The sequence below is a fragment of the Pleurodeles waltl genome, chromosome 11 (assembly GCF_031143425.1).
Source record: "Pleurodeles waltl isolate 20211129_DDA chromosome 11, aPleWal1.hap1.20221129, whole genome shotgun sequence".
Lineage (NCBI taxonomy): Eukaryota > Metazoa > Chordata > Amphibia > Caudata > Salamandridae > Pleurodeles > Pleurodeles waltl.
The window spans coordinates 5,449,053-5,463,333 of record NC_090450.1 but is presented as its reverse complement, the minus strand read 5'-3'; the positions used below and the strand labels follow the sequence as shown (position 1 = coordinate 5,463,333).

General features: G+C 52.6%; 1 protein-coding gene across 2 annotated transcripts in view; it reads right to left on the bottom strand.

The window, feature by feature from the left end:
• MB21D2 (Mab-21 domain containing 2) overlaps window positions 1-14,281 on the bottom strand; it is a 154,166-nt gene that overhangs the window by 129,436 nt on the left and 10,449 nt on the right. The gene's annotated exons all lie outside the window — the stretch shown is intronic.

Here is a 14,281-nt window from a genome sequence, read left to right as displayed (position 1 = left end):
TCACTGCCTTCCATGTGCCCATGAATCTCACTGCCCTCCATGTGCCCATGAATATCTCTGCCCTCGATGTGCCCATGATTGTCACTGCCCTCCATGTTCCATGATTCTGACTTGCCTCCACGTGCCATGAATCTCACTTGCCTCCATATGCCATGAATCTCACTGCCCTCGAAGTGCCCATGAATCTCACAGCCCTCCATGTGCCATGAATATCACTGCCCTCAATGCACCCATGATTCTCACAGCCCTCCATGTGCCATGAATATCACTGCCCTCCATGTGCCATGAATATCACTACCCTCCATGTGCCCAAGAATATCACTGCCCTCAATGTGCCCATGAATCTCACAGCCCTCCATGTGCCCATGAACATCTCTGCCCTCAATGCGCCCATGATTGTCAATGCCCTCATGCGCCCATGATTCTCACTGCCCTCCATGTTCCATGATTCTCACTGCCCTCCATGTACCCATGAATCTCACTGCCCTCCATGTGCCCATGAATATCTCTGCCCTCAATGTGCCCATGAATATCTCTGCCCTCAATGTGCCCATGATTGTCAATGCCCTCCATGTTCCCATGATTCTCACTTGCCTCCATGTGCCATGAATCTCACTGCCCTCGAAGTGCCCATGAATCTCACAGCCCTCATTGCTCCCACGATTCTTACTGCCCTCCATATGCCCACGAATCTCACTGCCCTCCATGTGCCAATGAATCTCACTACCCTCCATGTGCCAATGAATCTCACTGCCCTCCATGTGCCCATGAACCTCACTGCCCTCCATGTGCCCATGAATCTCCCTGCCCTCCATGTGCCCATGAATCTCACTGCCTTCCATGTGCCCATGTGCCCATGATTCTCACTGCCTTCCATGTGCCCATGATTCTCACTGCCTTCCATGTGCCCATGAATCTCACTGCCCTCCATGTGCCATGATTGCCACTGCCCTCCATGTTCCATGATTCTCACTGCCCTCCATGTGCCATGAATCTCACTTGCCTCCATGTGCCATGAATCTCACTTGCCTCCATGTGCCCATGAATCTCACGGCCCTCGATGCACCCATGATTCTCACTGCCCTGCATGTGCCATGATTCTCACTGCCCTCCATGTGCCATGATTCTCACTGCCCTGATTCTCACTGCCCTCCATGTGCCATGATTCTCACTGCCCTCCATGTGCCCATGATTCTCACTGCCTTCCATGTGCCCATGAATCTCACTGCCCTCCATGTGCCCATGAATATCTCTGCCCTCGATGTGCCCATGATTGTCACTGCCCTCCATGTTCCATGATTCTCACTTGCCTCCACGTGCCATGAATCTCACAGCCCTCAATGCACCCATGATTCTCACAGCCCTCAATGCACCCATGATTCTCACTGCCCTCCATGTGCCCACGAATCTCACTGCCCTCTATGTGCCCATGAACATCTCTGCCCTCGATGTGCCCATGATTGTCACTGCCCTCCATGTTCCATGATTCTCACTGTCCTCCATGTACCCATGAATCTCACTGCCCTCAATGTGCCCATGATTCTCACTGCCCTCGAAGTGCCCATGAATCTCACAGCCCTCAATGCACCCATGATTCTCACTGCCCTCCATGTGCCCACGAATCTCACTTGCCTCCATGTGCCATGAATCTCACTTGCCTCCATGTGCCATGAATCACACTGCCCTCCATGTGCCATGAATCACACTGCCCTCCATGTGCCCATGAACAACTCTGCCCTCGATGTGCCCATGATTGTCACTGTCCTCCATGTTCCATGATTCTCACTGCCCTGCATGTGCCATGATTCTCACTGCCCTCCATGTGCCATGATTCTCACTGCCCTCCATGTGCCATGATTCTCACTGCCCTGATTCTCACTGCCCTCCATGTGCCATGATTCTCACTGCCCTCCATGTGCCATGATTCTCACTGCCCTCCATGTGCCATGATTCTCACTGCCCTCCATGTGCCATGATTCTCACTGCCCTCCATGTGCCCATGATTCTCACTGCCCTCGATGTGCCCATGAATCTCACAGCCCTCGAAGTGCCCATGAATCTCACAGCCCTCAATGCACCCATGATTCTCACAGGCCTCAATGCACCCATGATTCTCACAGGCCTCAATGCACCCATGATTCTCACAGGCCTCAATGCACCCATGATTCTCACAGGCCTCAATGCACCCATGATTCTCACTGCCCTCCATGTGCCCACGAATCTCACTGCCCTCCATGTGCCCACGAATCTCACTGCCCTCCATGTTCCATGATTCTCACTGTCCTCCATGTACCCATGAATCTCACTGCCCTCAATGTGCCCATGATTCTCACTGTCCTCCATGTACCCATGAATCTCACTGCCCTCCATGTGCCCAAGAATATCACTGCCCTCCATGTGCCCAAGAATATCACTGCCCTCAATGTACCCATGAATCTCACAGCCCTCCATGTGCCCATGAACATCTCTGCCCTCAATGCGCCCATGATTGTCACTGCCCTCCATGCGCCCATGATTCTCACTGCCCTCAATGTACCCATGAATCTCACTGCCCTCAATGTGCCCATGAATATCTCTTCCCTCAATGTACCCATTATTGTCACTGCCCTCCATGTTCCCATGATTCTCACTTGCCTCCACGTGCCATGAATCTCACTGCCCTCGAAGTGCCCATGAATCTCACAGCCCTCGAAGTGCCCATGAATCTCACAGCCCTCAATGCACCCATGATCCTCAATGCACCCATGATTCTCACTGCCCTCCATGTGCCCACGAATCTCACTGCCCTCCATGTGCCCACGAATCTCACTGCCCTCGATGTACCCATGAACATCTCTGCCCTCGATGTGCCCATGATTCTCACTGCCCTCCATGTTCCATAATTCTCACTGCCCTCCATGTTCCATGATTCTCACTGCCCTCCATGTGCCATGATAGTCACTGCCCTCCATGTGCCATGATAGTCACTGCCCGCCATGTGCCATGATAGTCACTGCCCCCATGTGCCATGAATCTCACTGCCCCCATGTGCCATGAATCTCACTGCCCTCCATGTGCCCATGAATCACACTGCCCTCCATGTGCCCATGAATCTCACTGCCCTCAATGTGTCCATGATTCTCACTGCCCTCAATGTGCCATGAATCTCACTGCGCTCCATGTGCCAATGAATCTCACTGCCCTCAATGTGCCCATGAATCACACTGCCCTCCATGTGCCATGAATCTCACTGCCCTCCATGTGCCAATGAATCTCACTGCCCTCCATGTGCCAATGAATCTCACTTGCCCTCCATGTGCCAATGAATCTCACTTGCCCTCCATGTGCCAATGAATCTCACTTGCCCTCCATGTGCCCATGAATCTCACTTGCCTCCATGTGCCCATGAATCTCACTTGCCTCCATGTGTCCATGAATCTCACTGCCCTCCATGTGCCATGAATCTCACTGCCCTCCATGTGCCCACGAATCTCACTGCCCTCGATGTGCCCATGATTCTCACTGCCCTCCATGTTCCATGATTCTCACTGTCCTCCATGTGCCACGAATCTCACTGCCCTCCATGTGCCATGATTCTCACTGCCCTCCATGTGCCATGATTGTCACTGCCCCCATGTGCCATGAATCTCACTGTCCTCCATGTGCCCACGAACCGCACTGCTCTTGAATCTCACTGCCCTCCATGTGCCCATGAATCTCACTGCCCTACATGTGCCCACGAATCTCACTGCCCTCCATGTGCCCACGAATATCACTGCCCTCGATGTACCCATGAACATCTCTGCCCATGATCGTCTCTGCCCTCCATGTTCCATGATTCTCACTGCCCTCCATGTGCCATGAATCTCACTGCCCTCCATGTGCCCAAGAGTATCACTGCCCTCCATGTGCCATGAATCTCACTGCCCTCCATGTGCCCACGAATTTCACTGCCCTCCATGTGCCCACGAATATCACTGCCCTCGATGTACCCATGAACATCTCTGTCCATGATCGTCACTGCCCTCCATGTTCCATGATTCTCACTGTCCTCCATGTGCCATGAATCTCACTGCCCTTCATGTTCCATGATTCTCACTGCCCTCCATGTGCCCATGAATCTCACTTGCCTCAATGTGCCATGAATCTCACTGCCCTCAATGTGCCAATGAATCTCACTGCCCTCAATGTGCCAATGAATCTCACTGCCCTCCATGTACCCGTGAATCTCACTGCCCTCCATGTACCCGTGAATCTCACTGCCCTCCATGTACCCGTGAATCTCGCTGCCCTCCATGTACCCGTGAATCTCGCTGCCCTCCATGTGCCATGAAACTCGCTGCCCTCCATGTGCCATGAATCTCGCTGCCCTCCATGTGCCATGAATCTCGCTGCCCTCCATGTGCCCATGAATCTCGCTGCCCTCCATGTGCCCATGAATCTCGCTGCCCTCCATGTGCCCCTGGATCTCACTGCCCTCCATGTGCCCATGAATCTCACTGCCCTCCATGTGCCCATGAATCTCACTGCCCTCCATGTGCCCATGAATCTCACTGCCCTCCATGTGCCCATGAATCTCACTGCCCTCCATGTGCCATGAATCTCATGAGATTATGAAAGATTTGTTTTCCGACAGGCCCACCTGGTGCCCGAGTAATCACTCTACACATTCCATAGTCAGCTCAAAGAACTTGCGAGTACCTGCGGATTTTAAGATGAACAGGAAGAAATAGGAGGTCAAATCATACAAGGTGTTTGTCGACTAATCTGAGAGAGACCATCCTCCAACAGTCTGGGGGTCCACACAGACAATGCAGTGGGAGGATCCAGGTCAGCCCGCTGCCCACGCCTGCAATATCAACTTAAAGTGGTGCTTCATACATTCATAGCAACGAGCAACACGGGTGCGTCCATTGACCTCATTTCCGCAGATACCTACTGAGCTTTGCCTAAACCCCCAACGCTAGAAAAAAACATGAGTGAGATTCTTTGCGCAAGGACAAGCACAACCCTTACCACCGCTAGGCTGCCTCAAATCATCAGTGTCCCTCAAAGAGGATGACATTGACACCACAGTCTATGTGGCAGCTGGAGGACCTGGTGTGCTAGTTAGGGTACACACAGCATGGGCGTTAGCAATAATATCATTTAACTTTAGAGTCCAAGCTGAAGAACTGTCAATCATCGTCAAAGGATGCGCAGGAGCATACAAGGTAATTGACTGTCTGAAAGGGAAAGAAGTGCAGCTACGCGTTGATTGGTCCTTACCTGCGGTAGCCATGTGATACCGTTGCATCACATTTCACTGAAGGCTGACAGAGTTATAGAAGCTGGATAACTGAACTGGTATCAGGCCTCACACTGTGGGTATGCCTGATCATTGTAGCAAAGAAACAGAAGCAACCAGGAGAAGTCGGAATCCGTGTGGACATATGATTTCTTAGTTTTGAGATCAAATATGAAAGCCATCTCTTACCCCCAACTGTGGACGGCATCATCGGTGAGCCAAGTGAAGCAAAATGGTTCTCAAAAGTTGGCCTTCATTCTAGTTACCACCAACTGCCACTCCACCCGCAGTTGAGATATATAACAACTTTCTCCACCCTTGTTAGCCTGAGAATATATCGCCACTTTAACTTCGGCATATCCAGCGCCGCAGAAATGCACCAGAACATGATCCAAGAAATGCTTCCCAACCTACTCAGTCACTAATGTCAGTGATGATATCCTGATTCATGTAAAGTCAGTTAGGGAGCACCACGACCACCTTTGTGGAGTACTCAGGAAGATCCAAGACTCGGGGCTAACTGCTGCTCAGAGACAAATGTAGTGTCTGTTGCTGAAGACCTGTTGTGCACAACACAAATACTTGGCATGGGCTTTGCGATGGCCGGGCAGGAGCTTTTGTGGGGTTAGGGTAAACCAACATAGGCGGGCCATTGCGGTTTAAAGAACATTATAACAAAACTTGAGCAGGTTCCCTTCAAAGTACATAGAGGGGGCCTCTCAGACCACGGTTCTGAGCCGAGGGGGACCCCTGATCTCTCCAAAATGTCCTGTAGGAAAATTGAAAACTTGGCATATCCAGGGACTGGTGCCATCTTGTGACGTTAGCCATGCCACATTTCTCCTCATTAACAGAGGGTAGCTCTGCTCCACAAGCTACGAAAAATTGTTCCCCACACAACTTCGGGACCCTGAAAAGGTGCAGGGCCTGGGGAATAATGACCCTTTTACCCCCACATTATCTGCCAGGCCTTCCTCGGATCAATACACTGCTCATCACCGCCTCGCAGGCTTGTGAATGTGTGCACAGGGTTTTTACACCTGCAAACCTGTTCTCTGGCAGTAACAACAATTACAGCGCTATAGGGTCAGTGAGTGGCGCCGATGCCCAAGGTCCAGGACCCTGGAATTATGCAGTGTTTTCCGCATTATTATGGATTTGCCATTTAATCCATCACACGCTCCTTTATGTGCAGATTTCAACCACAAAAATTTTTGGGGAGCTCAGATGGCTCAAAAGTTAGAAAAAAACAGTGGCACGTGCTGTTGGCATTGGGAGGCCCTTTTCAACAGAGGACCCCTCATCTTTCTGTTGCTTATTTTTCTATTTGGGTGTCAAAGTGGTACTAATGAGGCAAAACATTTGATTAGATTAACAAGTGCAAAACAACCTCCAAAATAATGCTTCAGTACTGCCACAAAGTGTGCGCTTTCTTGCCGCATAATCTGACCCTCTCCTACCACATATTTCCAGTGTCCTGTTTCAGGTGACGTCACCACTTTAGAAACCAGGGCAAGTCAGAAGGGTGCACGTGATTACACGTGCTTTGCAGGTGAACTAGAGGCGGAGACACGTGCATCGTGCGGTTAAGTGGCGCAAACCTCGCGCTTCTCAGCAGCAGCAGCTCCGGTCCCTGGACAGCATCTGCTGAGAAGAGAAGATGTTTGGGTCGGAGTAATGTTTGTCACGTGAACATCAGGAGGTGTACCCTGCAGATGGGGAGAGCCAGGCCAGGGCTAGAATTCATCATCTAAGACATGTGCCCCTCCTGACCTTTACACGTGGCCCTCAGTCCCCAGCAGCTCTGGGCTGCGGTTCACTCACTCAGCAGCAGCGGTGTTTGTCAGCTGCTGAAAATCAGGAAGGTGAACCCTGCAGATGTGGAGAGACGTCACAGGCCAGAGCTATAGTTCATCATCTCTCTAAGACACGTGGCCCCCAGTCCACAGCAGCACTGGTCTCCGAGGAGCGTCTGCTGAGAAGAGGTGTATGGCTCGGAGTAATGTTTGTCAGGTGAACACCAGGAGATGTACCCTGCAGATGGGGAGAGCCCAGGCCAGGGCTAAAGTTCATCATCTCTCTGGGATGTGGCCCCCAGTCCACAGCAGCACTGGTCTCCGAGGAGCGTCTGCTGAGAAGAGGTGTTTGGCTCGGAGTAATGTTTGTCAAGTGAACACCAGGAGATGTACCCTGCAGATGGGGAGAGCACAGGCCAGGGCTAAAGTTCATCATCTCTCTGAGATGTGGCCTCAGTCCGCAGCAGCTCCGGGCTGCGGTTTCCTCACTCAGCAGCAGCGGTGTTTGTCAGCTGCTGAACATCAGGAAGGTGAACCCTGCACATGTGGAGAGACGTCACATGCCGGGGCTATGGTTCATCATCTCTCTGGGATGTACCCTCAGTCCCCAGCAGCTCTGGGCTGCGGTTCACTCACTCAGCAGCGGCGGTGGTGGTGTTTGTAAGGTGCTGAACATCAGGAAGGTGAACCCTGCAGATGTGGAGAGACGTCACATGCCGGGGCTATAGTTCATCATCTCTCTAAGGCACGTGGCCCCCAGTCCACAGCAGCACTGGTCTCCGAGGAGCGTCTGCTGAGAAGAGGTGTTTGGCTCGGAGTAATGTTTGTCAGGTGAACACCAGGAGATGTACCCTGCAGATGGGGAGAGCCCAGGCCAGGGCTAGAATTCATCATCTCTCTGAGATGTGGCCTCAGTCCGCAGCAGCTCCGGGCTGCTGTTCACTGGACTCAGCAGTAACACAAGAACGATGAGACACAAGCAGACCCGCATGTGTAAAGGAAGGAACCATGGCGCCCTGAAGTCTTGCATTCTGAGGTCAAAGCACCTTCCAGGATCACACAACTTGGTTAAGTGGTGAAGCTGGGATTAACCCCAGATTTTCTAGTTTCACTTTGTACAATTCCACCACTAGATGTGTATGCTTCGCTTTCCCTGCACCCACCATACGGCCAACACCCCCCCCCCCCCCGCCCCCCCGCCCTAACAATCCCCCCACCGGCGCCCTGCTGGCCCTCGGTCACACCACAGAACAAACTTAATGGCCTCTGAGAGAATCTGTACCCGCCCATGTTCAGGCATTTTATAACTCAGCGCCTAAGCGAGGCCTGGGCCGCTTCCAAGCGCCCGCCCTCCCTCCGGATTCAGAAATCAGGGCAAATAAAGGCGTGTGCGAAACGAAGCGACCTGCCCAGGGTCACAGGGCGCGCAGAGCAGCCGAAGTATTCCTCGCCCTGGGGAAAGAAAGCTCGACACCCCTGAGCAGAACACGAGTCGCCCAACCCTCCCGCACACTCAGACCTGTGCCCTCCAGCCAGAGGTGGAGGGAGGGAGTGATGCCAGGCTGGGAACAGGCAGCGCAGGGGAAGCACCTGAAACCGTCTGCACTCGAACAGCGTGGGAGAGAAGGGGAGTGAGAGGCAAGGGAGGGGGAGAGAAATACACGGGGAGAGAAGGGGGAGTGAGAGGCAAGGGGGGAGAAATACACGGGGAGAGAAGGGGAGTGAGAGGCAAGGGAGGGGGAGAGAAATACACGGGGAGAGAAGGGGGAGTGAGAGGCAAGGGGGGAGAAATACACGGGGAGAGAAATACACGGGGAGAGAAGGGGGAGTGAGAGGCAAGGGGGGAGAAATACACGGGGAGAGAAGGGGGAGTGAGAGGCAAGGGGGGAGAAATACACGGGGAGAGAAGGGGGAGTGAGAGGCAAGGGGGGAGAAATACACGGGGAGAGAAATACAGTGGGAGAGAAGGGGGGGTCAGGGGCATGGGAGGGGAGAGAAGAGGAAGAGAAATACACGAGGAGAGAAGGAGTCAGAGGCAAAGGGGAGAATCATACAGGGGGAGAGAAGAGGGAGGGGGGAGGAATACAAGGGGAGAGAAGGAGAAGTACACGGCGTGAGAAAGAATGAGAGGCCAGGAAGGGGGAAGAGATGCAGGGAGGAAGAAAGGATTAAAGATGGAGGGAGAGAGAGGCAGATGGGAGGGAGGAGTACAGGGTGGTGGAAAGAAGAGAACGGGGTGAGAAAGAACCTGTTAGAAAGGGGGGACGAGTGACGCTATGGGGGGGGGGGGGTTTGAGAGGAACAAGAAGGGGGCACTGTGTGAAAGTAATTGTAAAGGGAGGAATAACCTCGGGGACATGAAGGGGGGTCCTAGCTGGAGAGTAAAGACGTCAGAAAGAGGCAGGGCGGGAAGGTGAGGGGGGGGAGAGTGGACGGGAGGGAGGAGGAAGGAATAAGAGAGGAGAGGAGCTGAGGGATGGAGCGAGGCGCATTAAGTGGCAGAGGGAGGGGACGGGCAAGGACGAAGGGAAGGAGGGGCGGGGGTGAAAGTGAAACATCCGGGTGTTAAACCGGAAGCAGGAAGGAAGTTTTCAAACACTTCAGCTGAAATAACCTTGTTTTTTCCACGAAAGCTCTGATATATCCGATCTCACCCACGTGACTGAAGTTCAAACTAAGAGGTTTACTGCGTCTGGGCACCAGGACTGTATCAATACACTCACTCCGAGGAGATTACCCACCACAACAGAAAGTGCTTTGTGGGAACAATCACTGATGGGGGGGGCATAGAAAAATAGAAAACGTACAGTGTAAATAAGGAACCTGGTCACAGCTCAGCAACCAAGGCTGTCAACCACCAGTGGCACACACTTCAAGCCTTTCACAAAGCTGAATGAATGAATGTACAAACAGAAACAATCTATGCGCAGAGAGCGCACTGGGCAAAACCAGATTTTGCACCACCTCACAAACTTCAGCGGGGGCTCCACCTGTGGAGGGAAGTTCATAATTTATTATTGTTTTATTTTTCAAGGTGCGGGTCCATGAGGGATGGCAGCCATGGAGGGGAGCGGTGTGCACTCCCCTCCGTGTGCATGTGCGTTTGGCGGCCCGTCTCAGGACGGCCAAACACACATGCGCACTGAGCTGCCTCACCTGGTCATGAGACAGCAGGCACATGCTCCCAGTCTTCCTAGGAGCGCAGAGCCGGGGCGCTCCGGCCAATCATGACATTGCTCTCAGGCTGCCAGCAGCATGAGAGTAGCATTGGGATTGCCGCAGTGCACTTTGGGAGCCTGGGCCTTCAGTGGAGTGAGCTTCAAATGCAGCAGGTAAGGTTTCGTTTCTTCTTTCCTTGTGTGTTTTCCCCTAATGCCCCCGCCACCCGCCACCAGTCCCCTGCCACCGGTCCCCTGCCACCGTCCACCGGTCCCCGCCACCCGCCCCCCGCCACCGGTCCCCGCCACCGGCCCCCCGCCACCAGGACTGTTCCTTTTTAATTATCCCAGATTGAAAATTTGGTAGAAGGAGGAGGAAGGTGGGGGGGGGGGGGGGTTAAGTAGGGTTATGAAAACAAAAGCAAACATAAAGCAGACAAAGTCACCCACAGACATTAAAAAACCTGTTTAAATGCACCTTATACCTGAGATGTGGAGCCCGCTACAGGGAGCACCAGCATCCCTCCGGCGGTCGCGCCCTGGGTGGGGGCCCACCTCAGACTTACTAAAGGCTGCCCTCAGGAATAAATGAACTTCACCTCTCAAAGCAGAATGTGAATTAAACATTACTGTGGAGAGTGGAAGAGACACGGCACTTGCAAGACACTTGGATTTTTTCTCCTCATATCTTTTTGAAACCCTCAATCTGCATATCCATCATGGATTCCCTCTTTAGCTCAGTCCTCACTCTCTCGTGCGTCTCCTACACACACACACCACTCACTCACTCACCTGGACATTAACACTTTATTCAAATTTCACCTCCTCACTACTCGACAGCTGTGTTTACCTACTTTCTCATACTTTCAAACTAATGACTGGCACCCTGAGCACAGCTCTGTGCGCCCTGCAAGGAGGCCAATGATTGGATGAACATGCTCTCCGAGCCCATCCATTGCCCACTGTGAGAAATACTCAGCGCCTCGGGCCTGGACCCACAGCTCTCAATCGTGGCCCACCCACAACCTGAGCACACACAGCTACGTAGGAATAACATTTTTTCCACACTACGCAGAATACATGAGAAAAAATGTTGTATGAAAAAAACTACAGAAATACATCATCCTAGAAAGAGGAAACACACTTAGGGAACAGACAAGTAAAACGTGAAATGTCCACAAGAAGCACATTGCTGTTCCCAGGGAGAAGGGCAGGGCCTTTTCTGCTGGCATGGGGGGCAGAAGGGCGCTGGAGGTAATGAGATCCACCTCATCATGCCCTGCTTGTGACCTTCCAGATTACATCATTCGTGACATGTGTCATGGCTAAAAAATGAAAAGGGGGGCTAGAATGTAGGTTGGACATTTGCACAGGTGTGCACAGGGCCTGCCCAAAGGCCAGAGTATATAATTAGCTTTTCTTTATTAGTAAAGTATCATGGGGGTACAAGAGTGGTTTTTAACCATTAGCTCATGTCTCATTTCAACATATAACTATAACCTCACTTTATCTTTTATCCCTACCGCCCTCTGCAGGCGATGTAATATCACTGCACTACACACCCCCTGGGGCTATCCATAAATGTGGCAGTCACAGCTGGCCGAAGCGCCCAGATGCCTCCGCTGTGGATCACAGCCTCACCTGGGAGACACATACAACACATGACGTACACACACACCATGGCCACTGAAACGCCTCTGTGCACCCCGAAGAATAGCCGAAGCACACACACACTAGGTACAGTTAAACGAGGCACTATGTAGAATACCGCTGGCTGTGCCACATCCGCTCTGTGACCAACCTACATGTGAGGCCCTGGGGTGTACCACTGGGCATCGGTCAAGCGCCACACACTTACAACCCAGCTGGATCTAAACACAAACAGCTGTGCAAAAAAAGGGGGGACTTCATCAAGCCAGGTGCCCCCCTTTCTCAAACACCATAAACCCAGTCCCGGGTACTCATGGAACAGCATCCAAGAACATTAAATGTGGATGCCCCTTTCTCCCTGGTGCACCGAGCACCTCCTCTCAGAGACAATCACACGATGACACCCAACTTCTTTCACACCAGGTTCTCTTCTGCAGGGACCAATACATGCAATTAAGGAGTGTTTCAGAGCTGTAAGGGCCAGATGTGTCTTAAACACATTCAGTGATTCCCAGTGGGTCGCTAATAGACCTATCTCTTTAATATTCGTGAGGTAGGTCGCAATGTGCGAGCAATAGGGAATGGCCAAATATCACAGAGATGGTGGCCCGGTGGGGACAGCAGACACTGCCTGAGATTGCTTTTTATAATAAAAAAGCTTTATTTTTTTACACAAATGCAGCACGTTTTCCTCAAATTATTTTTCAAATTTCTAAAAGAACACTGAACTGATTTCTTCTCATTTTTTTTTTTTCATATAAATAAAAGGCAGAGATTTGTGGGACCATTGCCTGCACCTACAAAATGTTTACAGCCACATTCACAAAGCGGAAAGGGTCCCTGGGGACCCCTTCCCATTTGTGAATGGTTACCACCTCCATGGAGGAGTTGGTAAAATTTGAATGTTTTGCGACCGCATTCAGTTACAAAACATTCACACACACATCTGCGAGTCGCTATTAGAAAGGGACGTCCTTAACACGCCTGTTCCCAATACCGAATCTCAAACCCATGTTAGGATTCGGCAATAGGTTACCCAGAGCCGGCCTTTGCTCAGATGACATCATGGGTGTGGGTGGAGAGAAATGTGGTGCCCTTGCTGATGGGGGTGAATTAAATGAGGCAGCAGGGGGTCCCTTCTGTGTTCACTGGTCGCTACCTAGATGAGCAGCAGGGCCTGGTCCCTGAACACAAACATCCACAGACCTCCCCCAGCTCATAAATCTCACCAGTAGCTTAGCTGCCTCCCGGGTGTGTTGAGGCCGCACACAGATCCATGCGCCCCCCAGAATATTGGCGCCCTGGGCCCGGCTCGCCCATGCTAGAGGCCGCACACAGATCCATGCGCCCCCCAGAATATTGGCGCCCTGGGCCCGGCTCGCCCATGCTAGAGGCCGCACACAGCTCCATGCGCCCCCCAGAATATTGGCGCCCTGGGCCTGGGCCCGGCTCGCCCATGCTAGAGGCCGCACACAGCTCCATGCGCCCCCAGGAATATAGAAGCCCTGGGCCTGGGCCTGGTCCGGCTCCCACATGCTAAAAGCCGCCCACAGCTCCATGCGCCCCCCAGAATATTGACGGCCTGGGCCCCGCTGACCCATGTTAAAAGACATACACAGCTCCATGTGCCCCCCAGAATATTGGCGCCCTGTGCCTGGGCTCAGCTCACCCATCCTACAGGCCGGCCCTGAACGGTTTCCTACACTGGCCCTCAGTTCTTAGCCGGTCATTGGGGGGTGCTGGGAGGTCAAGGGGCTGCCGAAGAAAACACGGTTTGTTCAAGCCAAAATCCAAGGGGTACACCTGTGATCTGCAGCCGTTTGGACACCACTTCATCTGGGCCACATCTTTAGCCGGAGACCAGTCCCTGTATTCACGGTCACCTGGGGCTCCTGGAGGTAAAACGTGGGTGCGCCCTAATTAAACCAGCTGAACCCCCATCTTCCACTGCCCCGAGATGACAGCTTGGTAAAACGAAGAATCAGTGAGGGGTCTGTTCATCTCCTGCAGAGTTACCACCCCCCGAGGTCACAAGCGAAACAGCCAGAACTAGTAGCAACACTGAGGCATGCTGGGACTTGTAGTTTAGCATTTTCTGTGATTAGCAAAGGGTTGCAGATGGCAGCAGACGTGCAGGTTCGTTTCGACCTGGACAGTAAACAGCGGTTGCGCCATTCTGAAGACAGTGCCCACTCATGTTGTACCCAAGAAAATGCACCCCCCTCCTTTCTTGGCTGGTACCTGTAATGCACGGGGTCCCAGTGCAGGTATGTGTTCGTGGCCTTACTCAAGGGTACCTGTGACGCACGGGGTCAGAGTGCAGCTATGTGTTCGTGGTGTTACTCAAGGGTACCTCTAATGCACGGGGTCCCAGTGCAGGTATGCATTGCGACCTTACTCAAGGGTACCTC